At 39.2% G+C, this 25,638-nt stretch overlaps 1 protein-coding gene and 1 long non-coding RNA gene across 3 annotated transcripts in view; one reads left to right on the top strand and one right to left on the bottom strand.

The window, feature by feature from the left end:
- LOC123484577 (protein kinase C-binding protein NELL2-like) overlaps window positions 1-25,638 on the top strand; it is a 154,724-nt gene that overhangs the window by 15,869 nt on the left and 113,217 nt on the right. The gene's annotated exons all lie outside the window — the stretch shown is intronic.
- LOC123484578 lies at window positions 12,441-14,136 on the bottom strand. Its single transcript, XR_006658589.1, has 3 exons — window positions 13,916-14,136; window positions 12,888-12,974; window positions 12,441-12,544 (listed from the first exon to the last, which is right to left on the bottom strand). It is a non-coding gene; the product is annotated as an uncharacterized LOC123484578 (long non-coding RNA).

Here is a 25,638-nt window from a genome sequence, read left to right as displayed (position 1 = left end):
AGAGAGGTACATTAGAAGTGATGTATTCCAGAGAGGTACATTAGAAGTGATGTATCCCAGAGAGTGATGTATCCCAGAGAGGTACATTAGAAGTGATGTATTCCAGAGAGGTACATTAGAAGTGATGTATCCCAGAGAGTGATGTATCCCAGAGAGGTACATTAGAAGTGATGTATTCCAGAGAGGTACATTAGAGGTAATGTATTCCAGAGAGGTACATTAGAGATGATGTATTCCAGAGAGGTACATTAGAGGTGATGTATTCCAGAGAGGTACATTAGAAGTGATGTATTCCAGAGAGGTACATTAGAAGTGATGTATTCCAGAGAGGTACATTAGAAGTGATATATCCCAGACAGGTACATTAGAAGTGATGTATTCCAGAGAGGTACATTAGAAGTGATGTATTCCAGAGAGGTACTTTAGAAGTGATGTATCCCAGACAGGTACATTAGAAGTGATGTATTCCAGAGAGGTACATTAGAAGTGATATATCCCAGAGAGGTACATTAGAAGTGATGTATTCCAGAGAGGTACATTAGAGGTGATGTATTCCAGAGAGGTACATTAGAGATGATGTATTCCAGAGAGGTACATTAGAGGTGATGTATTCCAGAGAGGTACATTAGAAGTGATGTATTCCAGAGAGGTACATTAGAAGTGATGTATTCCAGAGAGGTACATTAGAAGTGATGTATTCCGGAGAGGTACATTAGAAGTGATGTATCCCAGAGAGTGATGTATTCCAGAGAGGGACATTAGAAGTGATATATACCAGAGAGGTACATTAGAAGTGGTGTATTCCAGAGAGGTACATTATAGGTGATGTATTCCAGAGAGGTATATTAGAGGTGATGTATTCCAGAGAGGTACATTAGAAGTGATGTATTCCAGAGAGGTACATTAGAAGTGATGTATTCCAGAGAGGTACATTAGAAGTGATGTATTCCAGAGAGGTACATTAGAAGTGATGTATCCCAGAGAGGTACATTAGAAGTGATGTATTCCAGAGAGGTACATTAGAAGTGATGTATTCCAGAGAGGTACATTAGAGGTGATGTATTCCAGAGAGGTACATTACAAGTGATGTATCCCAGAGAGTGATGTATTCCAGAGAGGTACATTAGAAGTGATATATCCCAGAGAGGTACATTAGAAGTGATGTATTCCAGAGAGGTACATTAGAAGTGATGTATCCCAGAGAGGTACATTAGAAGTGATGTATTCCAGAGAGGTACATTAGAAGTGATGTATCCCAGAGAGTGATGTATCCCAGAGAGGTACATTAGAAGTGATGTATTCCAGAGGGTACATTAGAAGTGATGTATCCCAGAGAGTGATGTATCCCAGAGAGGTACATTAGAAGTGATGTATTCCAGAGAGGTACATTAGAGGTAATGTATTCCAGAGAGGTACATTAGAGATGATGTATTCCAGAGAGGTACATTAGAGGTGATGTATTCCAGAGAGGTACATTAGAAGTGATGTATTCCAGAGAGGTACATTAGAAGTGATGTATTCCAGAGAGGTACATTAGAAGTGATATATCCCAGACAGGTACATTAGAAGTGATGTATTCCAGAGAGGTACATTAGAAGTGATGTATTCCAGAGAGGTACTTTAGAAGTGATGTATCCCAGACAGGTACATTAGAAGTGATGTATTCCAGAGAGGTACATTAGAAGTGATGTATTCCAGAGAGGTACATTAGAAGTGATGTATTCCAGAGAGGTACATTAGAAGTGATGTATTCCAGAGAGGTACATTAGAGGTGATGTATTCCAGAGAGGTACATTAGAAGTGATGTATCCCAGATAGGTACATTAGAAGTGATGTATCCCAGAGAGGTACATTAGAAGTGATGTATTCAGAGAAATGTACATTAGAAGTGATGTATTCTGAGAGGTACATTAGAAGTGATGTATTCCCCAGAGAGGTACATTAGAAGTGATATATCCCAGAGAGGTACATTAGAAGTGATGTATTCCAGAGAGGTACATTAGAAGTGATATATCCCAGAGAGGTACATTAGAAGTGATGTATCCCAGAGAGTGATGTATTCCAGAGAGGTACATTAGAAGTGATGTATCCCAGAGAGGTACATTAGAAGTGATGTATTCCAGAGAGGTACATTAAAAGTGATGTATTCCAGAGAGGTACATTAGAAGTGATGTATTCCGGAGAGGTACATTAGAAGTGATGTATCCCAGAGAGTGATGTATTCCAGAGAGGGACATTAGAAGTGATATATACCAGAGAGGTACATTAGAAGTGATGTATTCCAGAGAGGTACATTAGAAGTGATGTATTCCAGAGAGGTACATTAGAAGTGATGTATTCCAGAGAGGTACATTAGAGGTGATGTATTCCAGAGAGGTACATTACAAGTGATGTATCCCAGAGAGTGATGTATTCCAGAGAGGTACATTAGAAGTGATATATCCCAGAGAGGTACATTAGAAGTGATGTATTCCAGAGAGGTACATTAGAAGTGATGTATCCCAGATAGGTACATTAGAAGTGATGTATCCCAGAGAGGTACATTAGAAGTGATGTATTCAGAGAAATGTACATTAGAAGTGATGTATTCTGGAGAGGTACATTAGAAGTGATGTATTCCAGAGAGGTACATTAGAAGTGATATATCCCAGAGAGGTACATTAGAAGTGATGTATTCCAGAGAGGTACATTAGAAGTGATATATCCCAGAGAGGTACATTAGAAGTGATGTATCCCAGAGAGTGATGTATTCCAGAGAGGTACATTAGAAGTGATGTATCCCAGAGAGGTACATTAGAAGTGATGTATTCCAGAGAGGTACATTAAAAGTGATGTATTCCAGAGAGGTACATTAGAAGTGATGTATTCCGGAGAGGTACATTAGAAGTGATGTATCCCAGAGAGTGATGTATTCCAGAGAGGGACATTAGAAGTGATATATACCAGAGAGGTACATTAGAAGTGATGTATCCCAGAGAGGTACATTAGAAGTGATGTATTCCAGAGAGGTACATTAGAAGTGATGTATTCCAGAGAGGTACATTAGAGGTGATGTATTCCAGAGAGGTACATTACAAGTGATGTATCCCAGAGAGTGATGTCTTCCAGAGAGGTACATTAGAAGTGATATATCCCAGAGAGGTACATTAGAAGTGATGTATTCCAGAGAGGTACATTAGAAGTGATGTATCCCAGAGAGTTACATTAGAAGTGATGTATTCCAGAGAGGTACATTAGAAGTGATGTATCCCAGAGAGTGATGTATCCCAGAGAGGTACATTAGAAGTGATGTATTCCAGAGAGGTACATTAGAAGTGATGTATCCCAGAGAGTGATGTATCCCAGAGAGGTACATTAGAAGTGATGTATTCCAGAGAGGTACATTAGAGGTAATGTATTCCAGAGAGGTACATTAGAGATGATGTATTCCAGAGAGGTACATTAGAGGTGATGTATTCCAGAGAGGTACATTAGAAGTGATGTATTCCAGAGAGGTACATTAGAAGTGATGTATTCCAGAGAGGTACATTAGAAGTGATATATCCCCAGACAGGTACATTAGAAGTGATGTATTCCAGAGAGGTACATTAGAAGTGATGTATTCCAGAGAGGTACTTTAGAAGTGATGTATCCCAGACAGGTACATTAGAAGTGATGTATTCCAGAGAGGTACATTAGAAGTGATATATCCCAGAGAGGTACATTAGAAGTGATGTATTCCAGAGAGGTACATTAGAGGTGATGTATTCCAGAGAGGTACATTAGAGATGATGTATTCCAGAGAGGTACATTAGAGGTGATGTATTCCAGAGAGGTACATTAGGAAGTGATGTATTCCAGAGAGGTACATTAGAAGTGATGTATTCCAGAGGGTACATTAGAAGTGATGTATTCCGGAGAGGTACATTAGAAGTGATGTATCCCAGAGAGTGATGTATTCCAGAGAGGGACATTAGAAGTGATATATACCAGAGAGGTACATTAGAAGTGGTGTATTCCAGAGAGGTACATTATAGGTGATGTATTCCAGAGAGGTATATTAGAGGTGATGTATTCCAGAGAGGTACATTAGAAGTGATGTATTCCAGAGAGGTACATTAGAAGTGATGTATTCCAGAGAGGTACATTAGAAGTGATGTATTCCAGAGAGGTACATTAGAAGTGATGTATCCCAGAGAGGTACATTAGAAGTGATGTATTCCAGAGAGGTACATTAGAAGTGATGTATTCCAGAGAGGTACATTAGAGGTGATGTATTCCAGAGAGGTACATTACAAGTGATGTATCCCAGAGAGTGATGTATTCCAGAGAGGTACATTAGAAGTGATATATCCCAGAGAGGTACATTAGAAGTGATGTATTCCAGAGAGGTACATTAGAAGTGATGTATCCCAGAGAGGTACATTAGAAGTGATGTATTCCAGAGAGGTACATTAGAAGTGATGTATCCCAGAGAGTATGTATCCCAGAGAGGTACATTAGAAGTGATGTATTCCAGAGAGGTACATTAGAAGTGATGTATCCCAGAGAGTGATGTATCCCAGAGAGGTACATTAGAAGTGATGTATTCCAGAGAGGTACATTAGAGGTAATGTATTCCAGAGAGGTACATTAGAGATGATGTATTCCAGAGAGGTACATTAGAGGTGATGTATTCCAGAGAGGTACATTAGAAGTGATGTATTCCAGAGAGGTACATTAGAAGTGATGTATTCCAGAGAGGTACATTAGAAGTGATATATCCCAGACAGGTACATTAGAAGTGATGTATTCCAGAGAGGTACATTAGAAGTGATGTATTCCAGAGAGGTACTTTAGAAGTGATGTATCCCAGACAGGTACATTAGAAGTGATGTATTCCAGAGAGGTACATTAGAAGTGATGTATTCCAGAGAGGTACATTAGAAGTGATGTATTCCAGAGAGGTACATTAGAAGTGATGTATTCCAGAGAGGTACATTAGAGGTGATGTATTCCAGAGAGGTACATTAGAAGTGATGTATCCCAGATAGGTACATTAGAAGTGATGTATCCCAGAGAGGTACATTAGAAGTGATGTATTCAGAGAAATGTACATTAGAAGTGATGTATTCTGGAGAGGTACATTAGAAGTGATGTATTCCAGAGAGGTACATTAGAAGTGATATATCCCAGAGAGTGTACATTAGAAGTGATGTATTCCAGAGAGGTACATTAGAAGTGATATATCCCAGAGAGGTACATTAGAAGTGATGTATCCCAGAGAGTGATGTATTCCAGAGAGGTACATTAGAAGTGATGTATCCCAGAGAGGTACATTAGAAGTGATGTATTCCAGAGAGGTACATTAAAAGTGATGTATTCCAGAGAGGTACATTAGAAGTGATGTATTCCGGAGAGGTACATTAGAAGTGATGTATCCCAGAGAGTGATGTATTCCAGAGAGGGACATTAGAAGTGATATATACCAGAGAGGTACATTAGAAGTGATGTATTCCAGAGAGGTACATTAGAAGTGATGTATCCCAGAGAGGTATATTAGAAGTGATGTATTCCAGAGAGGTACATTAGAAGTGATGTATTCCAGAGAGGTACATTAGAGGTGATGTATTCCAGAGAGGTACATTAGAAGTGATGTATCCCAGAGAGTGATGTATTCCAGAGAGGTACATTAGAAGTGATATATCCCAGAGAGGTACATTAGAAGTGATGTATTCCAGAGAGGTACATTAGAGGTGATGTATTCCAGAGAGGTACATTAGAGATGATGTATTCAAGAGAGGTACATTAGAGGTGATGTATTCCAGAGAGTTACATTAGAAGTGATGTATTCCAGAGAGGAACATTACACAGTAAATTTTGAAGTGTTAAAGTAACACTTAAAGAGTTAAATTTAACACTATTTCTGAGTGTATATGGTCCCACCCTGAAATAGTGTTAATTTGACTCTTTTCATAGTGTTAACATTTTAGAGTTAAATTAACTCTAAATAGAGTAAAAATTTAACACTCGCTTACACTGAATAGTGTTATTTTAATTTTACACTAAAGGTTAAATAACACTGGAGAGTGTAAATATTACCCTTGGAAGAGTTAATCATTTACTCTTCTAAAATAACAAATCAACTCTGATTGAGTTTGATTCCAGTCCAGTTTAACACTGCATGGAGTTGACACTCAAGGTTAAAATAACTCTGATAAGTGTTGATGTTACACACTATTGTGTTGATAATTGACTATCTTGCAGTGAAAAACAAGCTCAAATAGAGTCAAATTCTAACACCGTATAGTGTCACGGAAATAAATCTCAGCAGTATTCATTTTACACTTTTTTAGTGTCAAATTACACCAAATACTCCATTAAGTGAGTAAAAATCACAACTTACCACAAATAATGCATTTCAAATTTTTATTAACAGCTCAACTATGTCAGGCTAAAATATATTAAGAATACAAATCCCTTTTTAAAACATTGACCTTAGGTTTCCATAAAATGGCAATAGGGAACAACATACAAGGAGGAATCTGTCGTTCCATACTTCATTTGAACATCAAAAGGTTTAAAGTAACACAGTTCAGTAATGTTGATCACCTTTTTGAACCCTGTCTGGATGCATCCTGACCTTAAAGGCATAGTAATGGTAATCAAAACACACTGTTTCCATCAGTTTTCCACAGAGCAATACACAGTCATCTTTCACAGCAATAATTTTGATTTTACAAAATACAGGCATCTCAAATGCTACCTCAGTACAGATAATGAAGTCACGGCGGTACTCTGTACCATGATGTTTGATCCACTTGGCAGAAAACACACTGGTAGACAATACAGACCCACATTTTTAAAGCAATCTCGGGACCTTCTTTGAGCTCACTAAGTGTTACCATCTTCCCGAACCTAAAGTTAATCTTTCCTTGCTAAAGGACTCTCGATACATTGCCATACAACTTTGGTGCTTTTTTGGCTAATGTTTTTGTTACATTTTTAAAAGCTTTTAATTGCTTCTTAAAAAAATTATGTTTAGCTTCATAACGCATGCACCACATGTGCAGAACTGGGCCGATGTTTTTATATTACGAGGGTAATGAATCATGAAGTGATGCTTTGGTAAGAGATTGATTGCAGGAAACAACTGCTTGAAGAGCTGATGATGATCAATGATTAAATGTTTGAGGTAAATGGTCATGCCTTCTGTAAGGACTGGGGAAAATACAATGTTAACAATGTGTAGAAGCAAAAGTAGAAGATGCCAGTGCTGGTCATCTGACTGTATTAAATCACCAAATAGCAAAGGCATATTACGTAATAAGCACCAAGACTGTATAGCATTCAACCCCAAATCATTACTTCCATCAAACAACTTTACTCTAGGTGGACGGTTTCGCTGCTGATTGTATCCATAGTCAAAAGCATGTATTCTACCAGCCAGTTGTTCAGCATTTAGGAAGTTTTCCTTAATGTACTGCAGGACAAGTTTGACTTCAAACTGAGCAACTCCTTCTAAATTATCGTGCATTATATCTACAGAAAAATTGTTGGCTGTATTAAAAATACTGTAGTGAATTCAGCAGACAAATGCGTTTGACACCATAGATATGAGGTAGTGTAGGATCTGTTTGTAAAGTTTGACAGTGCAGTTTGTGCATCTCGATAGTTCGTAGTACAACTTTTGGATCATCTTCACAGAACACAGTTTGAAAACAATCTTTCTCAAGGAGACAGAAACGACAACAATACCTTGCCCCAAATGACTCCACAAAGCCAAATAAACCATGCAACCCAAGATTATCACCAGTGACCTGAACTATGGTACCGTGAATCACATCTTTCAATCTGGGAACTTTAAGTCCTCTGTCTCGAGTACTTTAAGATCACTGACAAGTGGCTCAAGTATCAAATTAAAACCATAACGCTGATGTCCTGCGCATGGAAAAGAGCACCCAAATGAATATTTATCAATGATGAATTAAAGATTGGGGGAAAATTCCTTAATGTAAAGTATATAGCACCTAATTTGTGTATACCCTTTTTAGACCCCAAGGGGTTTGCTGTTTCAAAGTCGTCATAAAATAGCTGGATCTGTATGGCATCTTTTTCTATAGAGAATAAGGGACTTTTTTAAAATAGGCGGCATCTCTCAAGTCTGCATACACACCTTCCTTGGGCATGTGCCTGGGCTTGAACATGTCTGCAAGTTCTGGGTTTTGAAAAATGGCCTTTAGTGTTTCTAAAATAGGAATATATGCAAACTTGTCAGTTACAACGACCTGATCGTATGTCCCAGTTGTTTTGTTTCTTCTGCTGTCAAATCTTGTGCCAAGCACCTTTTCAACAGGTTCTACGATTCCCCATTTCTCTTTGAAGTGTTTATTTCGTTTAGCTTCTGAATTTAAGGGTGTGAAAGGGTTTTCCAACTTTTGCAAAGATTGTTCTATTCTGTTCTTATTTTCAGTTTCCTGTGGAGATAAGCACTGCAAAGCTGCATCTGTAGCTTGACTTTGAATCTCAAAAAACACTTCTTCCATGGAGGAAACAAAACTATTTACAGTAGATTGACTTAATCCAGCTGCTTTTAGTTGTGCAACAGCAGAGGCACACATATCTAGAGTGCTCCTGTTGGACTTTTCAACAGAGTAGATGTGGCTACCTCGTGTTCATTAACTGTCCGTGACGTTGTAGCTGTCTCCTCTACATTAGTGGTCACTGCCTCTCCAATGCTGCTTAAATAAACATCAGGGTCAACCTGTTGGTCAATATACTCAGTGTGTTTTGTGTTTAAATGTTTCCTAAAACCAGAAAACGTACCAAACGCACAGCCACATCCAGTCTGAGCACATTTAAGCCGGAGATTTTTCCAGGCAAGTAACCGTGAACTAATCGTAAATGCCTAACAAGCATATTTGAACTCGATAACTCAGCCCGACAAACAAAACACTTCATGTTCGAGGAGAAACTTCAAGCACTAATGAAGTAACCTCGCCCTGATTTCAGCAACACGAGGGCTCTCTTTGACCCTTGCCAGCATCGATGCTGTACACTGTAGTTTGGATGAAAGTGTACATGTTGTGGAGCATGGTGTTGTAGGATGTGCCAAACACAAAATGTGCCTTAAATAGTTCGTCAAAAGCAACAAGAGAAGAGGTTGACCTGCAAGGTATGGCATTCTTGTCGATAATGATGAAGAACTGGTGGATTGCATTCTTCTTAACTCCAACAGCTAGGAGATAGGGCTGAGCGCTAGTAGTGATGGCATCGAGATGCTCTTGAATGTTTGTTCCGGGTCTGCGAAGACAAATGAGGGAAAACTGTAGTTAATGGCCAAGTAGTTGTAGAATATGCAGAAAGAGCCAATACACTACTCTTATTGAATATGAATATTGAATGAATACTTGTAGCCTAATATTGGGTGTTCATACCACAAATTAGAAAAAATACAAACCTTCTTGAATACCACAAGATGTTTCTCTGCTTGGGATGCGGAAACCTTTCCTGGTCTCTTCCGACCCTGAGCGGAGGGTGGAATCAGGTGTATAAGCAGTAAAACCGATGACAGATCACTGTCCCAACCTGTAACAACACAAGTTCAATGTTAACACACTTCAGTTACGTTGTTTTCTTTACAAAAGACCCCCCAGACAGACAGCAGTTCTACATCACAAGAAGTTCTCTAACTAAAACATCCACAGGGCTGAGTCAAATCTCAAAAGTTTTGTTCAATATACTGCTACAGAACGTACTCGTAAATCTTTCACAGATCCAGCTTCTTAGTATTATGTTGATATTTAAATGTTTACACATAATGTTGATATTGCAATACAACACAAAAGGTAGGCTTACAAGCATCTTACCAAAGTCAACATCCAATTCAGTGCCATCCTCAGGAGGATCAGCTGCCAGCAAGAGTTCTTCAAGCTCACTTGTGGATGGAAGCTTTCTGCATTGTTTGATGATCTTTTTCTTGAACGTGACCGGCCACCTTTCCAGAAGCTTGCTTGAGGTATCCTCTCCGAACATTAGAACAAAATCCCCTGTTCAACCTGGAGTGGGGTGGTGTTGGTGACAATTTCAGTTATTTGACAGCCAATCAAATTGTATTGCGTGCTAGTTTAGCTAGCTAGTATCACTACAATGTCTTACAAAAACAATTCACTTGTCATAGTATTTTCAAAATAACATAATTACCAAGCTTTTGACGTCTTTAAAACGTGGAAACTCAGACAGTATGTTGCTTGACTGCTGGGGGTCGAGGATCATTTTACGGCGATACACAAACGTCAGTTCCATTTTCTTCTTGATTGTGTCTGCATCAGCAGAATGTTTCATCAGTGAGATTGCTTTGTTGCACTCATCATCAGTCAGGGCAGTCTCTGGAACAAACTGGGATTCTCGTCTGACAGTCGGTCCTCCAGACATGTCTTCACCAGTTGATCCTTTGGCTGATTCTACACAACACGGGAAAATTTCAATCATGTCAAAAGTTTTAGTAGCCTGGCTAACTTTTAAAGGAAGTACTCCACTGTAAAATATACTTTTGAGCTGTAAACTAAATGATATGAATGATATGTTTGATGCTAGGAGTGTGGCAAGCTGGTTTAGCCAAGGCCAAATGGGAAGAAGGCCAAATTACAGGTGTTGGCCATCTGAGGGGCAGAGAGACAGCAAAGGGGGGGTGGTTACATGATATATAGAATGTATATGGAGCGTGATAAAAGGGTGACCTTGAAATTGTGGCGTTAATGGCGACGCAAGAAAAAAAATTTGGGTGCACCTACATTTTGTGCTGGTGCACCTAAATAAAAAAGTTAAGGCGCACAAGTGCAACCAAGACAAAAGTTAGTGTGGAGCCCTGCATCAATGCTGGTGTTAATATTGACATTATTTCTTCACAATTTATGAAATCTGCAGTTTGTGGGTTGAAAAATGTATGAAAATGCCATCTACTGGTTTAAATCACCCTAAAGTTTGCAAGGCCAGTTTGCCAGGGGTTGCCTCGACCAGTCAGTGTCGAGGCAACCCCCCCTATGTCACAGTCCTTTGTAGGTCTCTGATGCATATTTTCTTTAAATTTGCTAAGAGGGAGGGAGCTAGCAGAATTGAAGGATGTAGTTACACATTATACTATATGTCTGAGAAATAGTGCAACAAATGCAATTATTGATCTAGCAACTGTTTTGTTCCATACATTTTCCAGTATTACCTCCGAATGATGATCGCCTGTCTTTGGCGGTGCCTCTCTGAATAGTTTTAATCCTCCAGGCCAAGTACCCAGTTCCACTCTCGCCATCATAATAATGCTCCTTGAAGGATGAAAGGATAACAAAAATGGATACTTCATTGAAAACAACATGGTCTGGTAGGATTCAAAAACTTCCAATAATATTTAACATTACAACTATTACTGTGTGCAACTCACATAGCCATTCTTAGAGAATGGGTCACTGAGGTACTGGGAATAAGGTCACTATTCCCTTTGGCATACATTTCTTTCACCTGTCTGGGTGGAGATGTACTGCAAAATTGAAGAAGAAAGGATTGTGCAGTCATATTCACTTAGATTCAGATTTAGATTTACAGATTGAGAACACAAGGACTATTAACAAATTACCCATTCATTTCTGTCATGTCAGCTGCCAGCATGTTCACCATTTTGCGTCTTGTTTCATCCGTCAAGGACTTGGTTCGGTTGTATTCATTTATTATCGTTCCCCACCGGTTTTGTTGGTAAGAGCTGATTCCACCAACTTAAAACAAAATGCATAACAATTCTGCTGTTATGTCCACTGCAAATAAACTGGAAATAAACTAATATGATGTCAGAGGATGTCCCGATCCAATCTCAAAGATTGCAAGTGCTACAAAAATCCAATGAAAAAAGCCAATAATGGTAAGAAACTCCCTCCAGACAGCGACAATAACTTGAATGTACTCAAGTGTGCACTGTATTATCAATAAATAAATAAAAGTATCTGATCAGGACTCAATATCAGCAGATACTTTTTTAATCGGATAGGCGCTTAAAAAAACTTGATCGGGACATCCCTAATCAGGACTTCAAAAATGTTTGAAACCATGTAATTTACAATGTATATTAATGTAATTTTAATTCTCTGAGAACAGATTCAAGAACAGAATTTAAAATGTCAGAATTGTCTTACTTGCTTGGCTTCTGTATCCAGCCTCTGGCGTTTTCTGGAGGGGCTATCTGAAATAATGACTGTATCCTCAGAGTCCAAGGTATCAAGGGATGATGGTTGGGATTGCTCAGAAGAGGCCACCATGGAGACAGATTCTAACCATGATTTTTAGAAGAAAAAGAATTATATATAGTTCCCTCATAATCTAAGACACTTATTTAATAGACACCATGAACTTCATAAAACAAAGAAATAACGTATTCATTAATTAGTCCAATTAACTGAAACAAACTTGAGTCATATTTGATGGTTAGCACCCCTTGAGGGATCCTTTATAATATCCTCAAAAACATCATCATCCAATTCAGTCCCTGAACTGTCAACAATTTTCACACCTTCTGTTACAGCTGGGACACCAAACTTTGCAAATGCTAGAAAAACAGGGATAAAAGCTTGTGTAAACAAAAGTAAATCATTATTTATATAATAATTTCACTGTGTACACCTACCTTACCCTATAAAATAGGTTTTAAACAAACACTATTAAGTGATTAAAATGTTTTTTGTAGCATCATAACTATACCTTAAGCAATGCATCCACAATTAAAGTGTAGTTACCAAGGGCAAAACAGAAGAAATTTAGACGTACAAAAATGGACCAGTTCCAAAAACCTGAGAACTTAACATGTCCCATCATTTTAGGAATATTCCAGTATATCAATTTTTTAAACAGCTAAATTCAGACAGTTATTACTAACATTGTCAAATTCTTACCTGCAATCAAAAAGTCTTTCAGATTTGGCTCAGTTATTCTGACAAATTTTTGGACATCTCCAAGTTTAGCTTTAAGCAGCATGCTCCCTGCAAATAGTATCAGTACAATTTCTCACAGTTAAAGGTTGATGGTCTTATTTTAGCAGTATTTCTCAAATATAAGAAAAAATATTGTTTCAAGCCACCAAAGTGCTGAGAAATGATCAGCACTTTTGCAGAAATGGCCAGTTAAATTGAAGTTACTGTCAAACACATTAAAAAGGATAACGTCTGATTTTCATCCTTGTAACATTAATGTTACCGCCTTGCCCGCACAATTACTGCAATTGTTGGGTCTTGGTATATTATAGAGTGTGGTCTAGACCTACTCTGTCTGTAAAGTGTCTTGAGATAACTCTTGTTATGATTTGACAATATAAATAACATTGAATTGAATAATGTTAGCTAAACGTTACACCATAAGTGTGTGCTAAGATAGTGCTTAAGTATTTTAACAGTACTGCTGCTGCTTTGAAACCCGAAAGTCATTTTGTATAATATCCAGGAAAAAAATAAAGGCACACCGCTTAAGCAGTGTCCAAGGTTAATGTCTACCCGCCGTTAACATAATAAATCCATGCCACCCGCACATAGTTAGCTAGTCAAGCTAACGTAGCTAACTGTAGCTAGTTTAGCCAACTCCCCTTAGTCTTTGCTATGTTCCTGTAATATCTGGAACGTTAACAAGAAGTACACAATCCCCCTCCACGTTGTATTCAACATAACTTACAATAAATCGGGCTGACATTGTCTAGTTTTGAACGTTATGTTCGTCAGTTAATGTTAATTAACGTTAGCTTAATACTGCTGGCACATGGACTGGACAGAAGTCAGTCACAACATGTTAACGTTAGCCTTTTTAAAATTCGACATTTTAAGACCTAAAACCAACTAGAGTGCACTGTTAGCAACGATATAAAGTAATTCTTAAATGCTGCTTCTGTTAAAATGACAAATAATGTGTGTATAGTCGCTTAGGAGAAACTTACCGCAGTCATTCCACATGAAGAAAATGGCGCCGTGAAAATGTGTGGTCCGTTTGAGACGAGTCGTAGGTGGGCGGAGCTTTCCAGAGTACGTCTGACACTGCGTCTTTTAACAACGTACTTTTTCACCAACACTGGGCGGTATCTTACTCCAACTGTTGTAGTAATAACTCTGTAAGAGTCAATGTACTTTGACACTGCATATTTAACACTATGGAATTTACTGTGTAGAAGTGATGTATTCCAGAGAGGTACATTAGAGGTGATATATCCCAGACAGGTACATTAGAAGTGATGTATTCCAGAGAGGTACATTAGAAGTGATGTATTCCAGAGAGGTACATTAGAAGTGATGTATCCCAGACAGGTACATTAGAAGTGATGTATTCCAGAGAGGTACATTAGAAGTGATGTATTCCAGAGAGGTACATTAGATGTGATGTATTTCAGAGAGGTACATTAGAAGTGATGTATTCCAGAGAGGTACATTAGAAGTGATGTATTCAGAGAGGTACATTAGAGGTGATGTATTCCAGAGAGGTACATTATAAGTGATGTATCCCAGAGAGTGATATATTCCAGAGAGGTACATTAGAAGTGATATATCCCAGAGAGGTACATTAGAAGTGATGTATTCCAGAGAGGTACATTAGATGTGATGTATCCCAGAGAGGTACATTAGAAGTGATGTATTCCAGAGAGGTACATTAGAAGTGATGTATTCCAGAGAGGTACATTGAGTGATGTATTCCAGAGAGTTACATTAGAAGTGATGTATTCCAGAGAGGTACATTAGAAGTGATATATCCCAGAGAGGTACATTAGAAGTGATGTATTCCAGAGAGGTACATTAGAGGTGATGTATTCCAGAGAGGTACATTAGAGATGATGTATTCCAGAGAGGTACATTAGAGGTGATGTATTCCAGAGAGGTACATTAGAAGTGATGTATTCCAGAGAGGTACATTAGAAGTGATGTATTCCAGAGAGGTACATTAGAAGTGATGTATTCCGAGAAGTACATTAGAAGTGATGTATCCCCAGAGTGATGTATTCCAGAGAGGGACATTAGAAGTGATATATACCAGAGAGGTACATTAGAAGTGGTGTATTCCAGAGAGGTACATTATAGGTGATGTATTCCAGAGAGGTATATTAGAGGTGATGTATTCCAGAGAGAGTACATTAGAAGTGATGTATTCCAGAGAGGTACATTAGAAGTGATGTATTCCAGAGAGGTACATTAGAAGTGATGTATTCCAGAGAGGTACATTAGAAGTGATGTATCCCAGAGAGGTACATTAGAAGTGATGTATTCCAGAGAGAGTACATTAGAAGTGATGTATTCCAGAGAGGTACATTAGAGGTGATGTATTCCAGAGAGGTACATTACAAGTGATGTATCCCAGAGAGTGATGTATTCCAGAGAGGTACATTAGAAGTGATATATCCCAGAGGTACATTAGAAGTGATGTATTCCAGAGAGGTACATTAGAAGTGATGTATCCCAGAGAGGTACATTAGAAGTGATGTATTCCAGAGAGGTACATTAGAAGTGATGTATCCCAGAGAGTGATGTATCCCAGAGAGGTACATTAGAAGTGATGTATTCCAGAGAGGTACATTAGAAGTGATGTATCCCAGAGAGTGATGTATCCCAGAGGTACATTAGAAGTGATGTATTCCAGAGAGGTACATTAGAGGTAATGTATTCCCAGAGAGGTACATTAGAGATGATGTATTCCAGAGAGGTACATTAGAGGTGATGTATTCCAGAGAGGTACATTAGAAGTGATGTATTCCAGAGAGGTACATTAGAAGTGATGTATTCCAGAGAGGTACATTAGAAGTGATATATCCCAGACAGGTACATTAGAAGTGATGTATTCCAGAGAGGTACATTAGAAGTGATGTATTCCAGAGAGGTACATTAGAAGTGATGTATCCCAGACAGTACATTAGAAGTGATGTATTCCAGAGAGGTACATTAGAAGTGATGTATTCCAGAGAGGTACATTAGAAGTGATGTATTCCAGAGAGGTACATTAGAAGTGATGTATTCCAGAGAGGTACATTAGAGGTGATGTATTCCAGAGAGGGTACATTGAAGTGATGTATCCCAGATAGGTACATTAGAAGTGATGTATCCCAGAGAGGTACATTAGAAGTGATGTATTCAGAGAAATGTACATTAGAAGTGATGTATTCTGGAGGGGTACATTAGAAGTGATGTATTCCAGAGAGGTACATTAGAAGTGATATATCCCAGAGAGGTACATTAGAAGTGATGTATTCCAGAGAGGTACATTAGAAGTGATATATCCCAGAGAGGTACATTAGAAGTGATGTATCCCAGAGAGTGATGTATTCCAGAGAGGTACATTAGAAGTGATGTATCCCAGAGAGGTACATTAGAAGTGATGTATTTCAGAGAGGTACATTAAAGTGATGTATTCAGAGAGGTACATTAGAAGTGATGTATTCCGGAGAGGTACATTAGAAGTGATGTATCCCAGAGAGTGATGTATTCCAGAGAGGGAAGACATTAGAAGTGATATATACCAGAGAGGTACATTAGAAGTGATGTATTCCAGAGAGGTACATTAGAAGTGATGTATCCCAGAGAGGTATATTAGAAGTGATGTATTCCAGAGAGGTACATTAGAAGTGATGTATTCCAGAGAGTACATTAGAGGTGATGTATTCCAGAGAGGTACATTAGAAGTGATGTATCCCAGAGAGTGATGTATTCCAGAGAGGTACATTAGAAGTGATATATCCCAGAGAGGTACATTAGAAGTGATGTATTCCAGAGAGGTACATTAGAGGTGATGTATTCCAGAGAGGTACATTAGAGATGATGTATTCAAGAGAGAGTACATTAGAGTGGATGTATTACAGAGAGTTACATTAGAAGTGATGTATTCCAGAGAGGAACATTAGAAGTGATGTATTCCAGAGAGGTACATTAGAGGTGATATATCCCAGACAGGTACATTAGAAGTGATGTATTCCAGAGAGGTACATTAGAAGTGATGTATTCCAGAGAGGTACATTAGAAGTGATGTATCCCAGACAGGTACATTAGAAGTGATGTATTCCAGAGAGGTACATTAGAAGTGATGTATTCCAGAGAGGTACATTAGATGTGATGTATTTCAGAGAGGTACATTAGAAGTGATGTATTCCAGAGAGGTACATTAGAAGTGATGTATTCAGAGAGGTACATTAGAGGTGATGTATTCCAGAGAGGTACATTATAAGTGATGTATCCCAGAGAGTGATATATTCCAGAGAGGTACATTAGAAGTGATATATCCCAGAGAGGTACATTAGAAGTGATGTATTCCAGAGAGGTACATTAGAGGTGATGTATTCCAGAGAGGTACATTAGAAGTGATGTATCCCAGAGAGATACATTAGAAGTGATGTATTCCAGAGAGGTACATTAGAAGTGATGTATTCCGAGAGGTACATTAGAAGTGATGTATTCCAGAGAGGTACATTAGAAGTGATGTATTCCAGAGAGGTACATTAGAAGTGATGTATTCCGGAGAGGTACATTAGAAGTGATGTATCCCAGAGAGTGATGTATTCCAGAGAGGGACATTAGAAGTGATATATACCAGAGAGGTACATTAGAAGTGGTGTATTCCAGAGAGGGTACATTATAGGTGATGTATTCCAGAGAGGTACATTAGAGGTGATGTATTCCAGAGAGGTACATTAGAAGTGATGTATTCCAGAGAGGTACATTAAAAGTGATGTATTCCAGAGAGGTACATTAGAAGTGATGTATTCCGGAGAGGTACATTAGAAGTGATGTATCCCAGAGAGTGATATATTCCAGAGAGGGACATTAGAAGTGATATATACCAGAGAGGTACATTAGAAGTGGTGTATTCCAGAGAGGGTACATTATAGGTGATGTATTCCAGAGAGGTACATTAGAGGTGATGTATTCCAGAGAGGTACATTAGAAGTGATGTATTCCAGAGAGGTACATTAGAAGTGATGTATTCCAGAGAGGTACATTAGAAGTGATGTATTCCAGAGAGGTACATTAGAAGTGATGTATCCCAGAGAGGTATATTAGAAGTGATGTATTCCAGAGAGGTACATTAGAAGTGATGTATTCCAGAGAGGTACATTAGAGGTGATGTATTCCAGAGAGGTACATTAGAAGTGATGTATCCCAGAGAGTGATTTATTCCAGAGAGGTACATTAGAAGTGATATATCCCAGAGAGGTACATTAGAAGTGATGTATTCCAGAGAGGTACATTAGAGGTGATGTATTCCAGAGAGGTACATTAGAGATGATGTATTCAAGAGAGGTACATTAGAGGTGATGTATTCCAGAGAGGTACATTAGAAGTGATGTATTCCAGAGAGGTACATTAGAAGTGATGTATGTCCAGAGACACATTAGAAGTGATGTATTCCAGAGAGGTACATTAGAAGTGATGTATTCCAGAGAGGTACATTAGAGGTGATGTATTCCAGAGAGGTACATTAGAAGTGATGTATCCCAGATAGGTACATTAGAAGTGATGTATCCCAGAGAGGTAACTTAGAAGTGATGTATTTCAGAGGTACATTAGAAGTGATATATTCCAGAGAGGTACATTAGAAGTGATGTATTCCAGAGAGTACATGAAGTGATGTATTACAGAGGTACATTAGAAGTGATGTATTCCAGAGAGGTAAAGGCGATACCCGATTTCAGGATTTCCTGTGTTAACCTATAAAGTTATCATGGGCTTCTCCTACCTATCTTTCCGAGTTGGTCCTGCGATTACATACTATACGTACGCTACGGTCACAAGGACGCAGGCCTCCAATTGTCCCCAGAATTTCCTAAGCAAACAGCGGGAGGCAGGCTTTCTCCACACTAGATCTCATTTTTATGGAACAGTCTGCCTACCCATGTGAGAGACGCAGACTTCGTCTCAACCTTTAAAGTCTTTACTGAAAGACTTATCTCTTCAGTAGGTACATATGATTGAGTGCAGTCGGGCCCAGGAGTGGAAGAGTGAACGAAAGGCTGGAGCAACGAACAGCCACTTGCTGTCTCTGCCAGGCCGGTTCCCCTCTCCACTGAGTTCTCTGCCTCTACTTTCCCTGTTGCAGGGGCTGAGTCACTGGCTTCGCTGAAGTGCTCTTTCATGCATGCCCTGGGAGGGGTGTGTCACTCTGGAGTGGGTTAGTTACTGCGTGATCTTCCTGTCCAGTGGCGCCCCCTGGTTTGTACTGTGGTGACCTCTGGGGTGCTCTCACGCCTGTCTCAGGATTGTAGGTGGTGGTTGGGGAATATCCCCACTCTAGTGGTACGGGGGCTGTGCTTGCGAGTGGGGAGTTTAGTATCCTTCCTGTTGCGCCTCTGTCTGGTTCTTGGATGGGGCCACACAGTGTCTCCGAACCGCTCTGTCTCAGCCTCCAGCTATTTATGCTGCAGTAGTTTACGTGCCGGGCTGGAATTTGGTTGTGGTTATACCTGAGTACTTCTCCTGTCTTATCCAGCTGTCCTGCTTAATTTAAGTATGCTCTCTAATTCTCGTTGCTCTCTTTCCTCTGAGAACCTGGAGCCCCTAGGACCATACGTCAGGACTACCGGCATGAGACACCTTGCTTGTCCCCAGTCCACTGCTATTCCAGTTTCAACTGCTTCTGCCTGCGCTACTGAAACCCTACCAGTCCAGACCTGCTGTTTTCAACTCTAAATGATCGTTATGAAAAGCCAACTGAGAGACCTGAGCCCTAGGACCATCGCCGACTACCGGCGGGTGAACTCCTTGCTGTCCCCAGTCCGCTTTGCTTGCCACTGCTATTCCAGTTTAAATTGTTCTGCCTCGGTGTTATGGAACCCCTACCTGTCCCAGACCTGCCAGGCTTTTAAACTCTGAATGATCGGCTATGAAAAGCCAACTTTGAGATTTATCTGATTACAATTTGTACCACTGCTTAATCACTTCGATGAACATTTTTGAACATCTTGGCATGGTTCTGTCCATAATCTCACCCGGCACAGCCAGAAGAGGACTGGCTCACCCTCACCCAGCCTGGTTTCCTCTCTAGAGTTTCTTCCTAGGTTACTCTTCTAGGAGTTTTTTCCTAGCCACCGTGTTCTACAACCCCCATTTTACTTTAGGTTTGGGGGTTTTAGGCTGGGTTTCTGTACAGCACTTCGAGATATTAGCTGATGTAAGAAGGCTATATAAATAGAAAATGATTGATTGATTGATTGAGGTACATTACGGGAAGTGATGTATCCCAGACAGGTACATTCGAAGCGATGTATTCCAGAGAGGGTACCCAGAAGTGATGTATTCCAGAGAGGTACACTAGGAAGTGATGTATCCCAGACAAGGTACATTAGAAGTGATATATTTCAGAGAGGTACATTCGAAGTGGATGTATTCCAGAGAGGTACATTAGAAGTGATGTATTCCAGAGAGGTCCATTAGAAGGATGTATCCCAGAGAGGTACATTAGAAGTGATGTATCCCAGAGAGGTACATTAGAAGTGATGCTATTCCAGAGAGGTACATTAGAGTGATGTATCTCCAGAGAGGTACATTAGAGTGATGTATCCCAGATAGGTACTTTTTGAAGTGATGTATCCCAGAGAGGTACATTAGAAGTGATAGTTTCAGAGAAATGTACATTAGAAGCTGGACGTATTCTGGAGAGGTACATTAGAAGTGATGTATTCCAGAGAGGTACATTAGAAGTGATATAACCCAGAGAGTACATTAGAAGTGATGTACTAGAGAGGACATTAGAAGTGATATATCCCAGAGGTACATTAGAAGTGATGTATCCCCAGAGAGTGATGTATTTCAGAGAGGTACATTAGAAGTGATGTATCCCAGAGAGGTACATTAAGTGATGTATTCAAGAGAGGTACATTAGAAGTGATGTACCAGAGAGTGATGTACCCAGAGAGGTACATTAGAAGTGATGTATTCCAGAGAGGTACATTAGAGGTGATGTATTCCAGAGAGGTACACTTGAAGTGATGTATTCCAGAGAGGCACATTAGAAGTGAGTATTCCGGAGGAGAGACATTAGAAGTAGTATCCCAGAGGATGTATTCCAGAGAGGACATTAGAAGTGATATATACAGAGAGGTACATTAGAAGTGGTGTATTTTCCAGAGAGAGAAATTTTGATAGGTGATGTATTCCAGAGAGTGTACATTAGAGGTGATGTATTCCAGAGAGGTACATTAGAAGTGATGTATTCCAGATGAGGTACATTAGAAGTATACCCAGAGAGGTACATTAGAATGTGATGTATTCGGGAGAGGTACATGAGAAGTGATGTATCCCAAGAGAGTGATGTATTCCAGAGAGGGACATTAGAAGTGATATATACCAGAGAGGTACATTAGAAGTGGTGTATTCAGAGAGGTACATTATAGGTGAGTATTCCAGAGAGGTACATTAGAGGTGATGTATTCCAGAGAGGACATTAGAAGTGATGTATTCCAGAGAGGTACATTAGAAGTGATGTATTCCAGAGAGGCACATTAGAAGTGATGTATTCCAGAGAGGTACATTAGAAGTGATGTATTCCAGAGAGGTACATTAGAAGTGATGTATCGAGAGGTACATTAGAAGTGATGTATCCAGAGAGGTACATTAGAAGTGATGTATTCCAGAGAGTACATTAAAGTGATGTATTCCAGAGAGGTACATTAGAGGTGATGTATTCGAGAGTACATTACAGTGATGTATCCCAGAGAGTGATATATTCCAGAGAGGTACATTAGAAGTGATATATCCCAGAGAGGTACATTAGAAGTGATGTATTCCAGAGAGGTACATTAGAGGTGATATATTCCCAGAGAGGTACATTAGAGATGATGTTTTCCAGAGAGGTACATTAGAGGTGATGTATTCCAGAGAGGTACATTAGAAGTGATGTATTCCAGAGAGGGTACATTAGAAGTGATGTATTCCAGAGAGGTACATTAGAAGTAATATGATCCCAGACAGGTACATTATAAGTGATGTATTCCAGAGAGGTACATTAGAAGTGATGTATTCAGAGAGGTACATTAGAAGTGATGTATCCCAGACAGGTACATTAGAAGTGATGTATTCCAGAGAGGTACATTCAGAAGTGATGTATTCCAGAGAGGTACATTAGAAGTGATGTATTCCAGAGAGGTACATATAGAAGTGATGTATTCCCAGAGAGGTACATTAGAGGTGATGTATTCCAGAGAGGTACATTAGAAGTGATGTATCCCAGATAGGTACATTAGAATGATGTATCCCAGAGAGGTACATTAGAAGTGATGTATTCAGAGAAATGTACATTAGAAGTGATGTATTCTGAGAGGTACATTAGAAGTGATGTATCCCGGAGAGGTACATTAGAAGTGATATATCCCAGAGAGGTACATTGAAGTGATGTATTCCAGAGGAGTACATTAGAAGTGATATATCCCAGAGGAGGTACATTAGAAGTGATGTATCCCAGAGAGTGATGTATTCCAGAGAGGTCATTAGAAGTGACATCCTAGAGAGGTAAATTAGAAGTGATGGTATTAGAGAGGTACATTAAAGTGATATATTCCAGAGAGGTACATTAGAAGTGATGTATTCCGAGAGGTACATTAGAAGTGATGTATCCCAGAGGAGTGATGTATTCCAGAGAGGGACATTAGAAGTGATATATACCAGAGAGGTACATTATGAAGTGGTTATTCCAGGAGAGGTACATTATAGGTGATGTATTCAGAGAGGTACATTGAGGTGATGTATTCCAGAGAGAGTACATTAGAAGTGATGTATTCCCAGAGAGGTACATTAGAAGTGATGTATTCCAGAGAGGTACATTGAAGTGATGATTCCAGAGAGGTACATTAGAAGTGATGTATCCCAGAGAGGTATATTGAAGTGATGTATTCCAGAGAGGTACATTAGAAGTGATGTATTCAGAGAGGTACATTAGGAGGTGATGTATTCCAGAGGTACATTAGAAGTGATGTATCCCAGAGAAGTGATGTATTCAGAGAGGTACATTAGAAGTGATATATCCCAGAGATTTACATTAGAAGTGATGTATTCCAGAGAGGTACATTAGAGGTGATGTATTCCAGAGAGGTACATTAGAGATGATGTATTCAAGAGAGTACATTAGGGTGATGTATTCCAGAGAGTACATTAGAAGTGATGTATTCCAGAGAGGTACATTCAGAGAAGTGATGTATTCCAGAGACGTACATTAGAAGTGATGTATTCCAGAGAGGTACATTAGAAGTGATGTATTCCAGAGAGGTACATTAGAGTGATGTATTCCAGAGAGGTACATTAGAAGTGATGTATCCCAGATAGGTACATTAGAAGTGATGTATCCCAGAGAGGTACATTAGAAGTGATGTATTTCAGAGAGGTACATTAGAAGTGATATATTCCAGAGAGGTACATTAGATAGTGATGTATTCCAGAGAGGTACATTAGAAGTGATGTATTCCAGAGAGGTACATTAGAAGTGATGTATTCCAGAGAGGTACATTAGAAGTGATGTATCCAGACAGGTAACATTAGAAGTGATGTATTCCAGAGAGGTACATTAGAAGTGATGTATTCCAGAGAGGTACACTAGAAGTGATGTATCCCAAGAAAGGTACATTAGAAGTGATATATTTCAAGAGAGGTACAATTAGAATGATGTATTCCAGAGAGTACATTAGAAGTGATGTATTCCTAGAGAGTTCATTAGAAGTGATGTATCCCAGAGAGGTACATTAGAAGTGATATATCCCAGAGGAGGTACATTAGAAGTGATGTACTAGAGAGGTACATTAGAGGTGATGTATTCCAGAGAGGTACATTAGAAGTGATGTATCCCAGATAGGTACTTTTAGAAGTGATGTATCCCAGAGAGGTACATTAGAAGTGATGTATTTCAGAGAAATGTACATTAGAAGTGATGTATTCTGAGGAGGTACATTAGAAGTGATGTATTCCAGAGAGGTACATTAGAAGTGATATATCCCAGAGAGGTACATTATAAACTCGTGATGTATTCCGGAGGTACATTAGAAGTGATATTTCCCAGAGAGGTACATTAGAAGTGATGTAGTCCCAGAGAGTGATGTATTCCAGAGAGGTACATTAGAAGTGATGTATCCCAGAGAGGTACATTAGAAGTGATGTATTCCAGAAAGAGGTACATTAGAAGTGATGTATCCCAGAGGTGATGTATCCCTAGAGAGGTACATTAGAAGTGATGTATTCAGAGAGGCACATTAGAGGTGATGTATTCCCAGAGAGGTACATTAGAAGTGATGTATTCCAGAGAGGTACATTAGAAGTGATGTATTCCGAGGGAGGTACATTAGAAGTGATGTATCCCAGAGAGTTGATGTATTCCAGAGAGGTACATTAGAAGTGATATACCAGAGAGGTACATTAGAAGTGGTGTATTCCAGAGAGGTACATTGTAAGTGATGTATTCCAGAGAAGGTACATTAGAAGTGATGCTATTCCAGAGAGGTACATTAGAAGTGATGTATTCCAGAGAGGTACATTAGAAGTGATGTATTCCAGAGAGTACATTAGAAGTGATGTATCCCAGAGAGGTACATTAGAAGTGATTATTCCAGAGAGTACATTAGACAGTGATGTATTCCAGAGAGTTACATTAGAAGTGATATATTCCAGAGAGAAGTACATTAGAAGTGATGTATTCCAGAGAGGTACATTAGAGTGATGTATTCCAGAGAGGTACATTAGAGTGATGTATTCCAGAGAGGTACATTAGAGGTGATGTATCCCAGAGAGGTACATTAGAAGTGATGTATTCCAGAGAGGTACATTAGAAGTGATGTATTCCAGAGAGGTACATTAGAAGTGATGTATTTTCGGAGAGGTACATTAGAAGTGATGTATCCCAGAGAGTGATGTATTCCAGAGAGGGACATTAGAAGTGATATATACCAGAGAGGTACATTAGAAGTGGTGTATTCCAGAGAGGTACATTAGAGGTGATGTATTCCAGAGAGGTATTAGAGGTGATGTATTCCAAGAGAGGTGTACATTAGAAGTGATGTATTCAGAGGTACATTAGAAGTGATGTATTCCAGAGAGGTACATTAGAAGTGATGTATTCCAGAGGAGGTACATTAGGTGATGTATCCCAGAGAGGTACATTAGAAGTGATGTATTCCAGAGAGGTACATAATAGAAGTGATGCTATTCCAGAGAGTTACATTAGAGGTGATGTATTCCAGAGAGGTACATTACAAGTGATGTATCCTTTCAGAGAGTGATGTATTCCAGAGAGGTACACTTAGAAGTGATATATCCCAGAGAGGTACATTATGAAGTGATGTATTCCAGAGAGGTACATTAGAAGTGATGTATCCCAGAGAGTTTACATTAGAAGTGATGTATTCCAGAGAGGTACATTAGAAGTGATGTATCCGAGAGTGATGTATCCCAGAGAGGTACATTACGAAGTGATGTATTCCAGAGAGGTACATTAGAGGTGATGTATTCCAGAGAGGTACATTAGAAGTGATGTATTCCAGAGAGGTACATTAGAGGTAATGTATTCCAGAGAGGTACATTAGAGATGATGTATTCCAGAGAGGTACATTAGAGGTGATGTATTCCAGAGAGGTACATTAGAAGTGATGTATTCCAGAGAGGCACATTAGAAGTGATGTATTCCAGAGAGGTACATTAGAAGTGATATATCCCAGAC

The sequence above is a fragment of the Coregonus clupeaformis genome, unplaced genomic scaffold, assembly GCF_020615455.1.
Source record: "Coregonus clupeaformis isolate EN_2021a unplaced genomic scaffold, ASM2061545v1 scaf0363, whole genome shotgun sequence".
NCBI lineage: Eukaryota > Metazoa > Chordata > Actinopteri > Salmoniformes > Salmonidae > Coregonus > Coregonus clupeaformis.
Note: the sequence above shows the minus strand (reverse complement) of the source record. Positions and strands in the feature narration are given on the sequence as shown.